The 18,528-nt window shown below is 37.1% G+C and overlaps 2 protein-coding genes across 3 annotated transcripts in view; one reads left to right on the top strand and one right to left on the bottom strand.

The window, feature by feature from the left end:
• Positions 1-13,734, bottom strand: part of slow (slowdown) — a 131,782-nt gene extending 118,048 nt beyond the window's left edge. The window contains exon 1 of one of the 2 annotated variants that reach the window (XM_067790802.1): positions 13,452-13,734. The gene's annotated coding sequence lies outside the window, so the exon portion shown is untranslated. The remainder of the gene's footprint in view (positions 1-13,451) is intronic. The other variant, XM_067790803.1, reaches the window with a different exon arrangement.
• Positions 1-18,528, top strand: part of DopEcR (G-protein coupled receptor DopEcR) — a 237,690-nt gene that overhangs the window by 100,212 nt on the left and 118,950 nt on the right. The gene's annotated exons all lie outside the window — the stretch shown is intronic.

The following is an 18,528-nucleotide window of genomic DNA, read 5'->3' as shown; positions in this document are numbered from 1 at the left end:
AGTCTGTCTGACTGACAATCATAACAAAATACGATTTTTTATACTTACAACCATATCTTGCAATTTTACTTACGTACCGATTTTATTATGCACCCAATGGATTGACCATAGCTCACTTATGCTTAGGGTCTAAATCGTGACTACCACCGAACTGGTCCATAACGAAAGATAGTAGTCTAAGTTAGCTATTGACGGATAAGCTTTCAAATATCTTAAGAATAAGGATTCGCGAATAAATGTTTGCCTAAAACACAAATGGGTTGGTACGAAAGAAATCAAACCCATTTTCTCGGTTTTCGATCTAAACGACGAAAACCATAACTTTTCAGACAAACTATTTATAGAAACCTCTAGGACATGTTTATGAAAAATCCCAAAAAATCATGCGGTTGAACGGGACAGCAAAAAGTTACAGGATGTCGTGGTTACGGTGAGTGAAATTTCAACGAAACTAATAACACTTGTGTCACGGTTTCTTAAAATAACTAAAAGATGAAAATAGGTTTATTCGAAAAAAAATTGCAGTGTTTTGTATTTGCTTATGTTTAATTTTTAAATTCTTTTAAGGGACACTCCTTTTTGTGTAGGACACGTACGAAATTCAACATTTTCCATTTTTTTCATACTCTATATAGAAAAAGTTGTGCAGTGGTTACCTAAAGCTAAGTTTATTAATGGAAATTTACCTCTGCTTGCTGATATTACCATGTTTTTTGGCAACATTTTTTTTTTAGCATATAGCAATTTTTAATTCTACTTCTTGGAAGTTTGAGGTGCGATATATTCGAAATATTGTCATCGAAAATTAATATGGAGAGCAGTTCATAAACCGGAATTTACAATTTTCGGAAAACGGTGCCGCTATATTCGATAGCTAAAGAATGATTGCGTGCTGCGCCTACCACACAGAAGATCCTGGATTGAATTCCCGGGCAAAGGAACATAAAAATTTAGAAACAAGTCTTCAATTAGAAAAAAGTTTTTCTAAGCGGGGTCGCACCTCGACAGGGATTTGGCAAATACTTTTCATAATTTGATTGGAGTAACCAGTTTTTTTTTTTAATTCTAGAGATGCCGATTCCTTTCCCTATACCAACTCTGGTTGATCGGATTTCATCTATAAGTGGAAACCCTAAATTAAAGCGAAACTTCAGAAAAAAAATAATAATAAACAAGATGTCCCATCGACAGATTAAAGACTAATTATCTACTTCCTAGGGATGGGCCACGTGTGAATGTGTGGGATTTCTTAATTGGGTATAATCACTTTTATGTAGTCTGTTTTTGTTATTTTTTCCATTTCGAAATTTGGCTCTTTTTGATTGACCAGTACATTATTCTAATACTAGTTCTAAATAGTTTTCTTTCACAGTTACTTATTACTTCCATCAAAGGCAACGCACCCAAGAACAGTTAATATGCAAATGTTTGCGCAAACGTCGTCTGATTAACTGTTAGCAGCTGATAAATGTTATTGTGGGCATTAAGAATTGAACTAAAAGCCTTGTGCAATGTTTCGCAGCTTAAGTTATGTGGCGTGGGAGTTCGAGGTGCGATCCTATTAAAATATTTATCAAATGAATATTATTAATTAAACGCAATTACATAAACTTTTCAATTTAGATGGAAAACATTATTGATTTGACTTTAATAGTTGTAATAAATGACTTTTCCAACACTGCCGACTTCATTGTTTGATTAAGGATTTGAGTGCAAATTATTTAATAAAATTTATCGATTAATTAGCAAATAAAGCGATTTCCATACGAATGCATGAACTAAGCATAAATGAACTAATAACGTATTTAAATACCATTCTATTATTATTTATTTTAATATTTAAAATGGGGATTCGCTTACAAATAAATAAAATAAATGTAAGGCGCGATAACCTCCGAAGAGATCTAAGGCCGAGCTTCTCTTCCAATTTGCGTCGTGCTCCTCTTGATTTTTCCCTACAAATTGGCCGGACGGGACCTACATGTTTTATGCCGACTCCGAACGGCATCTGCAAGGCAGATGAGTTTTCACTGAGAGCTTTTCATGGCAGAAATACAATCGGAGCGCTTGCCAGACACTGCCGAGGGGCGACCCCGCTTAGAAAAATTTTCTTCTAATTGAAAAATCTTATTTCTAAAATTTTGATGTTGCTTTGCCCGGGAGTTGAACCCAGGGCATACGGTGTGATAGGCGGAGCACGCTACCATCACACCACGCTTACAACTAAGCGAAAAAAGTTGCTTCTGATGTCCATTTACATTAAAATTATATGGAAACAGTTTCTTCTTTATGTGGCAGAAATCGTACAATATGGTAGTCAAGAGGTCAAAACAGGTGTCTAAATGCTTCGAACAGCTTTCCAATCTCCTTTATATATGTATATGAAGGCGAGAAATCCGATACGGATATGCGCCATAATCGGAAGGAGATTTGCTCCTTTACTTTTTATTGTTACTGGATTTAGAACATAGTTAAAGTTTTAATTTGACAGGAAATTACAAACTTAACAACTTCCATGTCCCCATACAAACCCCTTTGAGAATGCCCCACGCCCATTATTTTTTTGTATTGCTTAATTGAATAATATGAATATATATTATAAAGTATTATTTTTATAAATAATTTGACATATATTTACCTTATTTTGGCTATTTTATTTTGTGAGTAAAATGTGACTTCTTTCATACAAATTATATGAAGAAAACGTATACATTTTAAAACTCATAGTTACTGAATATGGCCCCTGAACGTAGCAAAAACAATTTTGTTTACCACGTTCAATGAATCACAAGTGAACAATTAGGACCATAAGAAATAATTTAAGTTTTCGAATCACAATAACGGTAAATTGATATATAAATGTCAAAAGCGTGTATTAGTGTGCTTTTTTGTTTAATTGAAGTTAAAAGTATATACAAAAATTGAACAAAATGAGAAATAGGTATCAGAAAAAAAAATTTGGAAATTTTCTTTCATTTTCCTAATAGTAGGGGTGCCGACTGCAAAAAACATGTTGCATGTTGTATTCTAATGGGCCCAGTATAACTCATTTACTGGTATATGGGGCAACCCAAAACCGTTGACTTGCCAGATCCTAGCTTGGCAGGATCGTGGTAATTCGTCGATGAAAAGTCAAATTTCGGCGAAAATATGTTGCATAGTGTATTCAAATAAAATGTTCAAATTATGAGAGTTGGTAACACCCCGACCCCAAAAGTACAGACTTGCCACCTCCTATCCTGGAAGAAAACCTTGGCAAGTCGGTTAAAAGAAGGAGCAATTGCACCAAAATATGTTGCATGGTGTATTCAAATAAAATATTCAAATTATAAAAGCTGGCAATGCCCCGACCCCAAAAGTACCGACTTGCCACCACCTATCCTGGAAGAAACCCTTCGCAAGTCGGTTCAAAGGCCACGGTATTCTGAAACTATGTTTTATTCCGAAGTCATACTATCTCGGTTTTTTGTGGATTCCTTCTTTGTGAGTTAAATTAAGCTCAGCAATAAAAGTTTACGAAAATTCCCCGACCGCTTTTTGAGAAAATTGCATTTTAGTGCATCATCATGTAATATAAATTACACTGTTTGGCAGTGAAAATATTCTCTTGACGAGATATGCCTCAATTCGTTGGTCTAGTCGAGCACATAAAATTTGCATTCTTAGGGTTTGACCCTCAAATTTTGGAGTTAGGCATCAAAAACCCATTTTGCATAGGTTGATTCATATAATATTCTACAAACACACAACAGTGTACAAACTGTTAATTTGTAAAATGTCATATATATGACTTGTACATAATTACCATAGTTGAAATGTGGAACTTATTCTTTGCACTGAATCAGCCCAATTACGCTAGGCTGATTTAAAAATAGAAATTTCAACTCTTATTCAAGAATTCAAACGTGGAGCGTTTGATGTAAAGCGCACAAAAAATAAATTAGCTAAATCACCGGTGGACCTTACCCTTGAACAAACCATCAATGCCAATGCAGCAAACACTCTAACAGGTATAACCCACTTCACAAATTCGATTTCAGCCAGGAAACGATGGGCTCTTAGTCACAGTATGCGAACTAAAGTATTATCTCACGCATTCCAACAGGCCGTACAAACAGTGATGCTATTCATATGCATTGCAAAAGAGTCGAATCTAAAAAGACCGAAAGCATGATTTCGGTTGTGAAAAAGTCAATAAATCCATTTCCTTCAAATAATCACAAGGACGTTCTCTTCGATATATCCACTGGTAGAGCAGCTTCGTCTGAAGTTGCAGACTTCCTTCTAAACGTCGTGTCACTGGGGAAAAACAGAAGGTAACTTTTATGGAAAATGTTCTGCAGCACCTGGTAGTATTTAAAAAAGCGAATAAGCGGAATATAATTTCCAATTTTTCCTCTCAGTGTGTGAAAAAGAAAATTTGCAGTAAGCAAAGCAGCTTTGCTTAAAATGGAAAGAGATATTGTTGGAAGGCTTTTGGGTTTAGCTGCGAAAAAAGTAGATATTGAATTTTGTCTCACTTTTCCACTAGCTCCAGTACCTCCAGCATTATTTCAGTATTCGGGAGAAATTAATCGTACCGAAAAATCAGCGTTGGCAAAACTTTTGACATCCCGCGCGAACCCAGTGTGTCCTCCTTCTGTTAATGTGTATATAATCGACGGTTTCTCATTTTTATATCATCTTGGAGCATCACTCCCACAAACATGCGGAAAGTTGGCCGAATCCATCTTGCAAAGAGCATGTAGCACTGCGTCAACAGAAATTCATCTAGTCTTCGATAGATCCATCTATCAAAGATCTTCAAAGTCAGACGCGTAAAGAATTTGACGTTCAATTCACTATACGTGGTCCGTTTCAACCATGTCCAAATGACTTTGTAGTTAGTTTAAAATTTTTCGTTTTAAAGAGTGCTTCGTGAGATTCTTAGCAACTCATTGGTAGAATGACGAAATGGCGGTTATTCTACAACACAAGAAAGTTTTCATAACAGTTGAGGAGCAGTGCTTTTCGTTTTCCGTTTCAGACAACCATGTTGTTAAAAAAGTGGAAGGAAATTTAGAATGTCAGCACAATACAGGAATAATGTCTCATATATCGAAATTGGCGCCCAACTCAAAAAGTTCTCGTAAAAGCATCGGACATTGATGTTCTGATTATTTTACTAATGGTGTTTTCTTTTCTACACGAAAATGTCGCCTTCTCGCCAACTCTTCAAAAAGTTGTGTTCTGTTGTAAAATCAGCTTAGCCTCAATAGAGGGCATCGTTATCTTTTCTCAACAACCTACCCCTAAAAATGGCCAAAAATGCAACATTTCTTGCCCTCGCTGCCATTGACGGTGCAGAAAACAGCCCTGTCAATTAGCAGATGAATCACACGAATCTGAAGCGAGTGCTATATATGTACGTATGTGTCGCATCATGCCTCACTCAAAAGCAATTTGCGATCACAGTTGACAGCGAACAACCACGCGAACTGCATTTTTTTTGTAAAGATGGTTACAATTTTTGTTCTTTTCAAGTCATGCAGGGTGGACTGAACATTTTAAGTGGCTATAATTTCACAAGGCGAAGTGAGAATCTTAAAAGAAAGTGGCGACATTTTCGTCTAGAAAAAAATCACCATAAGTAATTTATACAAAGTTCCTGACAAGCAAATTTGGCTGGCTTGTCCTCAATCAAGGAAAAAGAATCGCATCCTAGATCAAGAGTGCATAGATTGTTCGGAACTAGCGTCCATCCTTGGTTATACATTGTGCTTAGCTCTGTCAGCATATAATGCTTTCACTGGATGTGATTATACAGCGTCGTTTTTTAATCGAGGGAAAGCAAGGCCTTTTAAAATTTTGGAAGGTAATAAACTTTTTCAGCAAGCGTTCCCTTCTCTGACTGATCCAACTGAAGATGGAAGTTCTACAAGAATTCACTTGTAATATGTATAATGTGAAAACAAAAATGCTTACAGGCTTACATTTATGGTTCCACACAGATTTTTGAAGATATTTTATAAAGGAAATGAATAATGAACAAGTAAGGAAGGCTAAGTTAGGGTGTAACCGAACATTACATACTCAGCTGAGAGCTTTGGAGACAAAATAAGGGAAAATCATCATTTAGCAAAATGAACCTAGGGTAACCCTGGAATGTGTTTGTATGACATGTGTATCAAATGAAAGGTTTTAATGATGATTTAAAACGTAGTGGGCCTTAGTTCTATAGGGGGACGCCTTTTCGAGATATCGCAATAAGGGTGGATCAGGGGTGACTCTAGAATGTGTTTGTACGATATGGGTATCAAATTAAAAGTATTAATGAGGGTTTTAAAAGGGAGTAGCCCTTAGTTGTATATGTGAAGGCGTTTTCGAGATATCGACCAAAATGTGGACCAGGGTGACCCAGAACGTCTTCTGTCGGGTACCGCTAATTTATTTATATATGCCATACCACGAACAGTATTCCTTCCAAGATTCCAAGGGATTTTGATTTCGCCCTGCAGAACTTTTTCATTTTCTTCTACTTAATATGGTAGGTGTCACACCCATTTTACAAAGTTTTTTCTAAAGTTATATTTTGCGTCAATAAACCAATCCAATTACCATGTTTCATTTTTTTTTTTTTCATATTTGGTACAGAATTATGGCATTTTTTCATTTTTCGTAATTTTCGATATCGGAAAAGTGTGCGTGGTCACAGTCGGATTTCGGTCATATTTTATTCCAAGATAAAGTGACTTCAGATAAGTACGCGAACTAAGTTTAGTTAAGATATATCGTTTTTTGCGCAAGTTATCGTGTTGACGGCCGAGCGGAAGGACAGACGGTCGACTGTGTATAAAAACTGGGCGTGGCTTCAACCGATTTCGCCCAGAAAACAGTTATCGTTATAGAATCTATGTCCCTACCAAATTTCACAAGGATTGGTAAATTTTTGTTCGACTTATGGCATTAAAAGTATTCTAGGCGAATTAAATGAAAAAGGGCGGAGTTACGCCCATTTTGAAATTTTCTTTTATCTTTGTATTTTGTTGCACCATATCATTACTGGAGTCGAAGGTTAACATAATTTACTTTTATACTGTAAAGATATTAAATTTTTTGTTAAAATTTGACTTAAAAAAAAACTTTTTTAAAAGTAGGCGCGTTCGTCATCCGATTTCGCTAATTCTATCTAGCACACATACAGTAATAGGAGAATCGTGCCTACAAAATTTCATCATGATATCTTCAACGACTGCCAAATTACAGCTTGCAAAACTTTTAAATTGCCTTCTTTTAAAAGTGGGCGGTGCCACGCCCATTGTCCAAAATTTTTCTAATTTTCTATTTTGCGTCATAAGGCCAACGCACCTACCAAGTTTCATCGCTTTATCCGTCTTTGGTAATGAATTATCGCACTTTTTCGGTTTTTCGAAATTTTCGATATCGAGAAAGTGGGCGTGGTTATAGTCCGATTTCGTTCATTTTAAATAGCGATCTGATATGTGCACCCAGGAACCTACATACCAAATTTCATCAAGATACCTCAAAATTTGCTCAAGTTATCGTGTTTACAGACGGATAGACAGACGGACGGACGGACGGACATGGCGAAATGAATTTCTTTTTTTACCCAGATCATTTTGATATATAGAAGTCTATATCTATCTCGATTAGTTTATGCCGTTACGGATTACCGTTATGCGAACAAAGTTAATATACTCTGTGAGCTCTGTTCAGCTGAGTATAAAAAGAAAATACAATTTCCAAATTAAAACAACTCAAGTTTAGTTTAAAAGGGGAAGATACAAAAATTTATTGATCGTTTTTTTTCGATTGCCTTTTGCTACATTGAATCCACTTTGAATTCAATAAAGCAATATTGAGATAATTAAGATTGGCGGCCACCGTGGTGTGATGGTAGCGTGCTCCGCCTATCACGCCGTATGCCCTGGGTTCAACTCCCGGGCAAAGCAACATCAAAATTTTAGAAATAAGATTTTTCAATTAGAAGAAAATTTTTCTAAGCGGGGTCGCCCCTCGGCAGTGTCTGGCAAGCACTCCGATTGTATTTCTGCCATGAAAAGCTCTCAGTGAAAACTCACCTGCCTTGCAGATGCCGTTCGGAGTCGGCATAAAATATGTAGGTCCCGTCCGGCCAATTTGTAGGGAAAAATCAAGAGGAGCACGACGCAAATTGGAAGAGAAGCTCGGCCTTAGATCTCTTCGGAGGTTATCGCGCCTTACATTTATTTATTTTTTATTTAAGAATTTGTATTCCCTATCATGGCTCAGTTATATGGTTTGGCTCGTCTCATCAGCTGATTTTATTTTTTTAATTTCACTGGTATGGGGATTGTCAAAAGGAAATGGAAAACGCCAAATGTAACCAACACATTAATAATTTTATAAAAAAGTAGTTTCGCATCACTTTGAGTATTTTTTTTAGTAAATGCATTAAATTTAGCGAATTTTTTTCCGGCAACACACAAGAATTGCAAAGCTTTATGTTTTCTCTCCATTCCATTCGCCTAACACCAACACGCTGATTTTGACAATCTGAACAAAAAGGTATGTTGTTGCTGTAGAGATGAGCCAATCATATAGTTGAACCATTATACTAATTTTTTTATTAACCCCTTGTGTGAAATTGGAATAAGTTGTAATCGGAAGTAAAGCACAGTTGCTTTACATGGTCCATTTCAAAACCGCCTTTACAGTATTTTGGAAAAAACCTGAGGCTACGCCCCATTCAATATAAGTTTTATTTTGTCAAAAACCGGGTCCATTTGGCTCAATTAAGTGATACATATATAGAGGGTATATGTAGGGTACATACATGTATACATCGATCTGTATAGGATAACGTAAAACGTAAACAATTGCTCCATATTTCCACAAATATCTGAATCAGCCATTCAATGGTGTAGAGATTCCATATATGTTTAAGCAAATTGGGATGGAAAGGTAGTGGGAGCTGGAGTATCAGTGGCAGTAGAGAAAAATCATTTGGAAATGTAGGCAAACCAATTTTTCGGCAGTGCAAAGTCTCCTGGCTATACTAGTACCCCCACATTTGTTTTTAAAATTGTTATAAAGTTAGTCCTTTGGATCACACATTTAATAATTTTTATGTGGGAAAATAGTTAAAAAAGTCAATTTTTAACTCTAAATTTATATTTTGGAAGTTTTATCAATAACATATATGAATTATTTAATTATCGCTCACATCTTAGACGATTATGGCCGTTTCACAACCAAGCACGCTTATTTGTTATTAGCGATAACCAATACCAATTAGGAGCTATAAGGCGGATCAAGGTTTCCTCCACCCTTTTTTCTCAATACAATAGCGGTCTTCCCCGTTCTTATTTCATCAAGTTTAGGTCTCAAAAATAATACTTTGCTTGATATTTCATGATCTTGAGCCGAAGATGCCGAAATGGGGGGGGGGGGGGGGGGGGGGGGATCTTAGAGCGTGATTTATCTTCTTAGAGAGAGCACTGCCATATAAGTCAAAGAAATAGAGTACAAACAAGAGTAATTCTCTGTTAGAATTGTTTGCCAATTTATATATGGAATTCAACTCCCACCCTCAGCAGGCAAAAAACCATAGGCGTTACCCACGAAGTAAAAGTCAAGCTTAAAGAAAAGCGCATCGCACGGAAAATGTGGCTGCAAACCCGGCATCCCGATGACAAGAAACTGTTGAATGCATTAACTAACGAACTTAAATCCATCCTTAATATGGAGCGCAACAGAGAAATTCAACAATACCTCAGTAATATTGATGCAACAACTGCAACTGATTACTCCCTTTGGAAAGCGACTAGCAAGCTAAAGAGGCCAATTATCTCAAATGCACCTATACGAATGGGCAAAAAGTGATGTTGAAAAAGCAAATACTTTCGCACACCACCTAAAACTAGTATTCACTCCGCATGACGTTGAACCCCCCACTAAGAATAACTAAGGAAGTGGAAACTACCTTAAGTCATCCATACCAAATGGATCGACCCATAAAAAAATTCCCAATATCTGAGGTAAAAACCGTAATTGCAAAACTCAAGCCAAAAAAAGCTCCGGGCTACGACCTTATCAATGGCACTATTCTAAAAAATTTACCCCACGAAGGCATACAATTCTTAACACAATTGTTTAATGCAGTACTAAAAACTCAAATCATACCCCACAGTGGAAAGTGTCGCAGATGAAAATGATTCTGAAACCCGGAAAGCCGGCTGATATAGTTGCATCTTACAGACCTATTAGTCTGCTGCATATCGTCTCAAAAGTCATGGAAGTTCTCTTTCTTAAAAGACTCTTGCCCATAATAGAAGAGCGTAAAATCATACCCAATCACGAGTTTGGCTTCAGAAGAGGGCAAGGAACAATTGAGCAGATCCACAGACTGCAGCTGCTTTTCTAGATATTTCACAAGCTTTTGAACGCGTATGGCATGACGGAGTACTCTATAAAGTAAAACACACTCTCCTTATAAACTACTTCTTATTTATACAATCATATCTAAAAGATCGTTATTTCTTCGTTAAACAAGGTGTGGAGCAGGCTGCCCTTTATGAGTGCTTAGCAGGCGTCCCGCAAGGCAGTGTAATAGGCCCAATACTCTATCTACTTTACACGGATGACCTCCCAATAGCAGAAGGCGTCACTATAGGCACATTTGCCGATGATACTGCGGTGCTGGCCGTTGACCCTAACCCTAGCGTGGCTCCATTCAAGTTCCAAGGAAGTTTAAATAAAATTACACGTTGGCTGAAAGAATGGAGGATCAAATCAAATGAATCAAAATCCGTTCAAGTGACGTTTACTACCCGACGTAACACTTGCCCACCCGTTAAACTCAACGATATTAATATGCCACAAATCGACGAAACAAAGTACCTTGGTATGCACCTCGACAGAAAATTAACTTGGTGGACGCACATATTCAACAAAAGAAAAGCCCTTGGTATCAAACTAAGAAATCTGTATTGGCTTATGAACCGAAATTCGCAATTATCAGTTGATAGCAAAGTCCTGCTTTACTCAGCCACATCATAAAACCCATTTGGACCAATGGAATACAACGGAACTGCAGCAAACTCAAACATAGAAATTCTCCAAAGATTCCAATCGAAAACGCTCAGAATGATTGTAAACGCACCCTACTATGTGACTAACAACCAGCAACACCGGGATCTAAAGGTTCCAACAATAGCTGAAGAAATCAAAAAGTATGCTATTTCATACAACACGAGGCTTCTAACTCACCCAACCCATTCATTCTAGATCTGTCAGCAAGACCAACTAATTCCACGCGCCTGAAAAGAAAGTCAATCACAGGTCTTCAACACTGATGAATTCTTAAAAAAATGGATGCACTACTGAGAGCAATCCATCCATGCCCATCAAGTTTATTAAGTTTAATTAATTATGAATTACTTTTAAAAAAAACCACAACTTTGTTGGATGTGTTCTATGTATACAGTTGGCAAAATATATTGGAAACTAAAAAAAAATAAAAAAATAAAAAAAATGAAAAAAAATAAAAAAATTTATATCATCGGTCCCATGAAAGGGTAGCGTATTTCAAATTCCTATAGAAGACTTACGATATTCGGTTGTTTGAATGGAAGACTAACAGAGTTCTTTAAGGAAAGCTTACGTCCAGATTTGCATGGTCGTGCGAGTAGTTTTTGCAAAGATATGCAAAACACATTTGTTATCTATTTTAATCGATATCTCGGGATCCATAGGCGGTACATGAAAAGTTAAACTTTCAATTTATCAGTGATAGAATTTTCTATATTTAAACATTTTCATTGTCAGATTTACCGATCCCACGAACAACTGAAAAGTCTTCCATGGGACCGATGATATGTGTACACAGTTTATTAACTACCAAGTCCCGAATGCGTCAATTTCTTTTTTGTTGACAACAAGTATTTCGTTTTGTGTTCATACACCGCAAGACCCCTTATCCATGTTAGTTAAAAACAAAGCTATTGTGACGAATATTACCATCTCTAAGGTTATTAAATAAAAGCACAACAACAGAAACATTAAGCAAGCTACATAAACACATTAACCATCATAAACACACGCGCATATGGCTATAAGAGGTTATAAACGTGTATCTGTAGTTTATAGCTGGTAGCGAATAGCTGGTAACCAAGTAGAAAATTCTAGCAGAAGAAACGTCTAGACATTTGGGCACAGAGTATAAAAGCAGCGAGAGCTGAGTAATCAAAAATCAGTTTGATTTAAGCACGCTATTGGTTGCGAAGTATAAGTGTTATTGTAAAGTACTTTCCAAGTAGTCTAATAAAGACGATTTTGCATTATTAAATATTAGAGTTATTTATTCAACAATTTAGCGATGGGAACGTTAGTAGAAGGTGTAAAATAAGAGGAGTTTCCCTAAATTCGTTGCACTATCAATGTCATCAGCATAAGCCAGCAATTGCACACTTTTGTAAAATATAGCTTCTCCAGCGTATGGTCGAAAACACCTCTCGTTTAGTTTAATATGGTTGTAAGGGGGACCTTCTTAAACTTTACGGGGCTTCTGGTATTGTTAAACATCAATGACATAGTAGTATAAGTTTGCCAGGAAAAGCAGCACTGGTGTACAGAAGAGAATTTGCGATAGTCGACATATTAAGCCTGAAACTGCACAGATAAGGTTTAACCACTTCCTTGATTCTATGATTCAGTCTTTCGTTAAGTACTTCAGATTTCGCAACACTAAGCACAATAAAACTCCGATCCAGATACCAATGCTCGTCCGACAGTATTGATGTTAAAATTATCACTTCGTCCTAGTCGAGTAATGTAAAGTATTAAGTTGTCGCGGTTTGGGTTGCCATCCAGCGTGTGAAGCTAACTAGGTGTGTCTTTTACTTCTTCGCGCCCTTTCTTTCCACAGTGTTGCGATACTCGTAGTCGGTAATAGCTAAGAAAAGAAGTCATAATGGCAAGGCTTGTTTAACCGCATACCAATAACTGTCGTTAAAGCCTCCTAATGGCTTTCAGACAAGTAAAAATGTTGAGCAAAATAATACCTACTTTAGAAGATGCCATACAGGGTAAAGTACCAACCGTGAATTTGTTAAGAAGGTAAGGTATTCAAAACTCATAAGGATTGAATACAAAACTTATTATTTTAGGCATCACATAAATGCTCAATCGTTTCATTGTCAAATATTTCAAATGAAAAAGAATTAACAAACGAACTGTTTTGGATTTTGACTCCATGTGAAACCGTCTCTAACAATTTCTTAAAAAAGTTAAAGGAATTAATAAATCAATTTGTCTTATATCTAATCAAATCACCCGCATTAATCTATATCACAAGGAGTACAAACAAAGCACCAACACTCAATCAACGGTTCGGAAATATAATCTCTAAATGTGCAATGCCATATTGGCTTTTTTTGATTTTCTATGTTTTGTTTTATATTATTGTTTACCGTAAATCACAAATTCTGCTTTGGTTCACTTTAAATCTGTCCCATTGTTCATCAGCACGATCGGCAATATCAAGATCAAGATCAACAACAGGCAGCAGCTATGGTACACCACTCGATCGAAAATAAATCGCGTGCGCTTCTCAAACGTTGCTGTTTGTTGTTTTCCCGACGTTACAACTTCTATGTTAGCTTTATAGCTTTGCTGCGATACGACTGATCTCCATACCCGATTGTAAACTTCAACAGCCAAATGCTTGATCGGTTGCTCGTTCAAAGCCTTTGCCTCGATGCAAGTTCGATGTAGCACGTTTGCTTCCGCTTGCGTCAACTTGGATAAAAACAAGCAGGTAGTGGAGCAAATCTCATGAATCGAGGAGATCCGCACAAACATGCATACTATTCATATACTTTACCGGTATGCGCAGTCTGAGACTTATTTCTCATCATAACTATCGGCTAGCACCACCGTTGCCATTTCAGCTTTTTTAAAGGTCAATTTAGTACTTTTTCTCCGTCTAGCGTGAAAAATTACTATTTAGTTTCTAGCTATTTCCAGAAACTGTTTAGCGTCACGGATGGTACAATCGTACGTAATATTCCATCTTTGTTGTAGCATTCTGGTATTACATTATACAATTCGTGATCGAAACTAATTTTTAAATTCACATTATCTCTGAAATGGTGGACCGGATTAATGACATAATTGAAATATCGACAAATGGTACTCGTTAGATTCATGACTAATTATAATTTTTTTAATAGTTTGACAGTTGCATAGTTATCATTTGAGTGAAAATGGTTTTCAGTCAATAAGCTCAAAACATAATGCGGGCCCCGCTTGAGACGTCTGATTATACATATTAATTTGGTCGAGACACTTAGTATTCAATTACTACTGTTTTTTAAACAAAAAAGAAAAAAAAAACTCGCAATATCTTAGTATACTTGCACCCTGCCAAGGGTGGGAAAAAATAGGCGATATACATTAGTCAAGTTATATATTATAAAAACTCTGCGAATATATGGAAGTGGCTTGTTTTGTTTAAATACTTTGTAATGAATTTACTGAAATTCCTCTTATTTGCAACCTTCTACTAACGTTCGAATCACTAAACTGTTGAATAAATAACTCCACTATTCAATAATGCAAAATGGCCTTTATTACACTACTACTTCTCGACAGATTGCGTGCTTAAATCAAACTGAATCCATGATTGCTCAGATTGCGCTCTTTTATACTCTTCGATTTCCTCGTTCCATACTTCTAGGCGTTTCCAGAACTTACTTAGTTACCAGCTACAAAATTATAACTACAGATGCACGTGTATAGCTTTTCATATGCGCGTGTATATGCGAGTGATACTTGCACAAATAAATGTTCCACTCTTCTATTTCGTGGTTTCCCAATGGTTTGTATGCGGTAGATGGTATCACTGATCTTCTTCACAACTATGTACGGGCCTTCCCAACTGCACCGAAATTTGGATGGAACACCTTTCCGCCGGTGAGGGTTGTATAACAGTACCAAATCTCCCTCCAAGAAAGCTTCCGAATTATTGTTCTCATCGTACCTGCATTTCATCTTACTACTCATTATCCTGGATCGTTCCCTCGCACTCTGTTGTTTGGCTGATAAACTACTTTGTAGAGCTTACTCTTGACGGATTGGCTTCACATAATCAGTATCGTTCCGACGTTTCCCAACAGTAGTGCGCCCTGGCTTGAAACCACCCTTGCATTCTTTCTGGGAAATTCTTTCGTTCGTTTTAGTGCGTCCATTTGGTTTTTCAATGCAAGTGTTTCTCTCCCAGCTCCCTTCGGTTTTGATTTGTTTGGCCCATTCCATCAACCTTTGCCCGATCTACTTTCTTTGACTTTTGTGGTCTCTGTCGAATCTCCTCCACCAGCACTCGCTTACTGCTGAACATTTTCTCCAAACTGAAGTTAAGTGACACATCCTTGTTTTTATATCGCATAATCTTTCTCCGCATATTGATCCTGATGTCATGGTCAACTAAGAAGTCCACTCCCAATATGACTTCATCAACGATCTCCTCCACAACGAATTTGTGTAGAACCATGACCTTCCACCTTGCTCCAGGTAATGGCTTTACTCTCCTGTTGCCCAAATCCGATCGAATCAAGGAATGAGATGCGCCCGTATCTACAGTCAGTACACGTTCTTTGCCATCCACATTCCCTCTGACGGTAAGACTGCTTGATTTTCTTCCAATTTGCGACACAGATATCGCAGGACATTCAATAGCTGGAGATAGCTCTCGATCTCTACATCTTACTCGCTCTTGCTCATACCCTCCAGCTTTGTTATTAAGACGACCCATGCTGTTCCAACCACTAGGAGCAAGATCGCAATGACGTGCAGTATGGCCAGGTTTCCCGCATTTGAAGCATTTGATAACTCTTTCACTCCGCTTTTGCAATCCTCTCAGCGCCTCCGATATTGTGTTCACCCAGTCTGGCTTTTTTACCTCCAAACGGCGTGCTTTGAACGCTGGTTTACACAGAAGCGATGCTGTTTCCTGAATCCGAGCATGTGATACCGTTTCTGTGAATGTAGGTTTTGGGTCTGCGTATGTCGCTCGCTTCGTTTTGATATCCCGTATTCCATTAATAAAGCTCTGGATTTTTACCCTTTCGGTATATTCCACGGGTGCTTCCGCATTCGCTAAATGTGCCAGCCTTTCAACATCCGACGCAAACTTTTGCAATGTTTCACCAGGCCTCTGGAAGCGTTTCAGTAACTGCATTTTATTTACTGAAATTCCTCTTATTTGCAACCTTCTACTAACGTTCGAATCACTACACTGTTGAATAAATAACTCCACTATTCAATAATGCAAAATGGCCTTTATTACACTACTACTTCTCGACAGAATCCATGATTGCTCAGATTGCGCTCTTTTATACTCTTCGATTTCCTCGTTCCATACTTCTAGGAGTTTCCAGAACTTACTTAGTTACCAGCTATAAAATTATAACTACAGATGCACGTATATAGCTTTTCATATGCGCGTGTATATGTGAGTGATACTTGCACAAATAATTGCCTACTTTTGGGAGTATCTCAGATATATGCATGTGTTTGTGCGTTGCTATCCGCTGCTTGTATGGACATATGTATAGAATAATGATTAATTTGGTTATGTGCATACAAGTCACTGCTCAGTATCAGGTTAGAGATGATAGTATCCCTTAGTGTTGCTAGTATTCGTCACAATATGTACATACGAACCTTTGGGAAATAAAATATCGTAAAAATAACTAATTTTTCTGAAATGATTCGATTGATATAATCTAAAATATAAGTTGACGGGTGGGACATCTGTGACGGAACTTATTTCACAGATGTCGTATTTTGATTTAAATTTCTGATGGAAGAATACCTAATATCTCTATAAGGATCATAAAGCGTATTACCAATGCCTAATCCCTTCTTACTACTTCATTGTTTAATAATTCCTTGCCAACGTCAAAGATAAGTCTAAACTGAATTGTTAGGTATATTTAAAACGAGTTTCTGACGGGGTATAACAATATATATGAAATAAAAGAACGACTGGCAAAATTTAGGATGACAACTATCGACTTTTTTGCCAAGAGTGGGAAGCTAATACTGTTCTACAAATATTATAATAAAAATAATATATATAATTTGGTATTTAAATTAGATTCATTAAATAAAGCTAAGTAACGATGGTTATAAGACTGGCGTATGCTGATGGTATTAATATTATTGACGTCAACAAACGGTCCCAGCGGGGGTGGGGAGGGAGGGAATGGCCTGAAGATTTAATTTGCCCACATAAATCGTTCCCGAGATGGTCGGGCTAGCACCTTAATGGTGCTGTGGTACCGGAGCGTACCGGATCTGTATCCGGCAAAGGACCATCACATCGATAACACCCCCCAAAGCCTTCGTGGAGCAACCTTATCGCTACAACAACAACAACCTCAACAAACGCGCTTTGAGGTCTGTCTTCTCTGGATTATATAAAGAAACAAAAAAAAAATCAGTATTGCGGTTAATGAAAGAAAGAAACGGCGCATTCACGGTCACTGTTTATGGATATAAATTCGAGACTGTGAAGGATTTCGTCTATTTTGGAACCAGCATTAACAGGAAAAACAATGTCAGCTTAGAAATCAAACGAAGAACAACTCTTTCCAACAAGTCCTACTTTGCCACTGAGTAGGCCATTGAAAAGTTTAGTCCTCTCTCGAACAAAAATTACGCTCTACAAGTCTCTCATCATACCTGTCCTGGTCTATGCCTCGGAATGATGGACGGTGTCGAGAGAAGATGAGATGGCTCTTGGAGTTCTCGAGAGAACGACACTGCAGTTTGGAAGCAGAGGAAGGCGGATACCTCCACTGAGTTGGGAGAGGTAGGTGGAGGAAGACTTGACCTCCTTTGGTGGCATCAGTTATCGCGTAACGGGGGCAACCTAATTAAAATAGTGAAGTCAGAACTTTATTTTGGAAGAAAAAAATGGTATTGAAAATACATTCAAATATTAAATTTAATATTTTAAGGTACATTGAAGGTTTTTACATCGCTTATATCTGTCCGTAGTTTTATAAGAAAAAATACCTCAACCGTTCGACTTTCTCATGGAACCTCCCTGCGGTAGTTTCTTATTAAATAAGTAGAGTAACATCGACACTTCAAAATATATAAATCTTTTTAACACCCTCACATTAGCTTATTTGTAAGTTGGTATATTTGTATGTAATGTATGTATGTTATCCTTGTATAACAAATAATAAAAATAAAATATCACGTATACGCACCGGTCCTCTCCTCATGTAATACGGATTTGTTAATGTGTAGTTGGTTGATATTGAATAAGCAACGTGCTTATTATTATACCCAGCTGTACATAGGGTATTATAACTTTGATTGGATAACGGTTGGATGTACAGGTATAAAGGAATCGAGATAGATATAGACTTCCATATATCAAAATCATCAGTATCGAAAAAAAATTTAATTGAGCCATGTCCGTCCGTCCGTCCGTCTGTCCGCTAACACGATAACTGGAGTAAATATTGAGAT

Source organism: Eurosta solidaginis, chromosome 5 (genome assembly GCF_040869045.1).
Source record: "Eurosta solidaginis isolate ZX-2024a chromosome 5, ASM4086904v1, whole genome shotgun sequence".
Lineage (NCBI taxonomy): Eukaryota > Metazoa > Arthropoda > Insecta > Diptera > Tephritidae > Eurosta > Eurosta solidaginis.
This window is presented reverse-complemented; position numbering and strand designations above follow the sequence as displayed.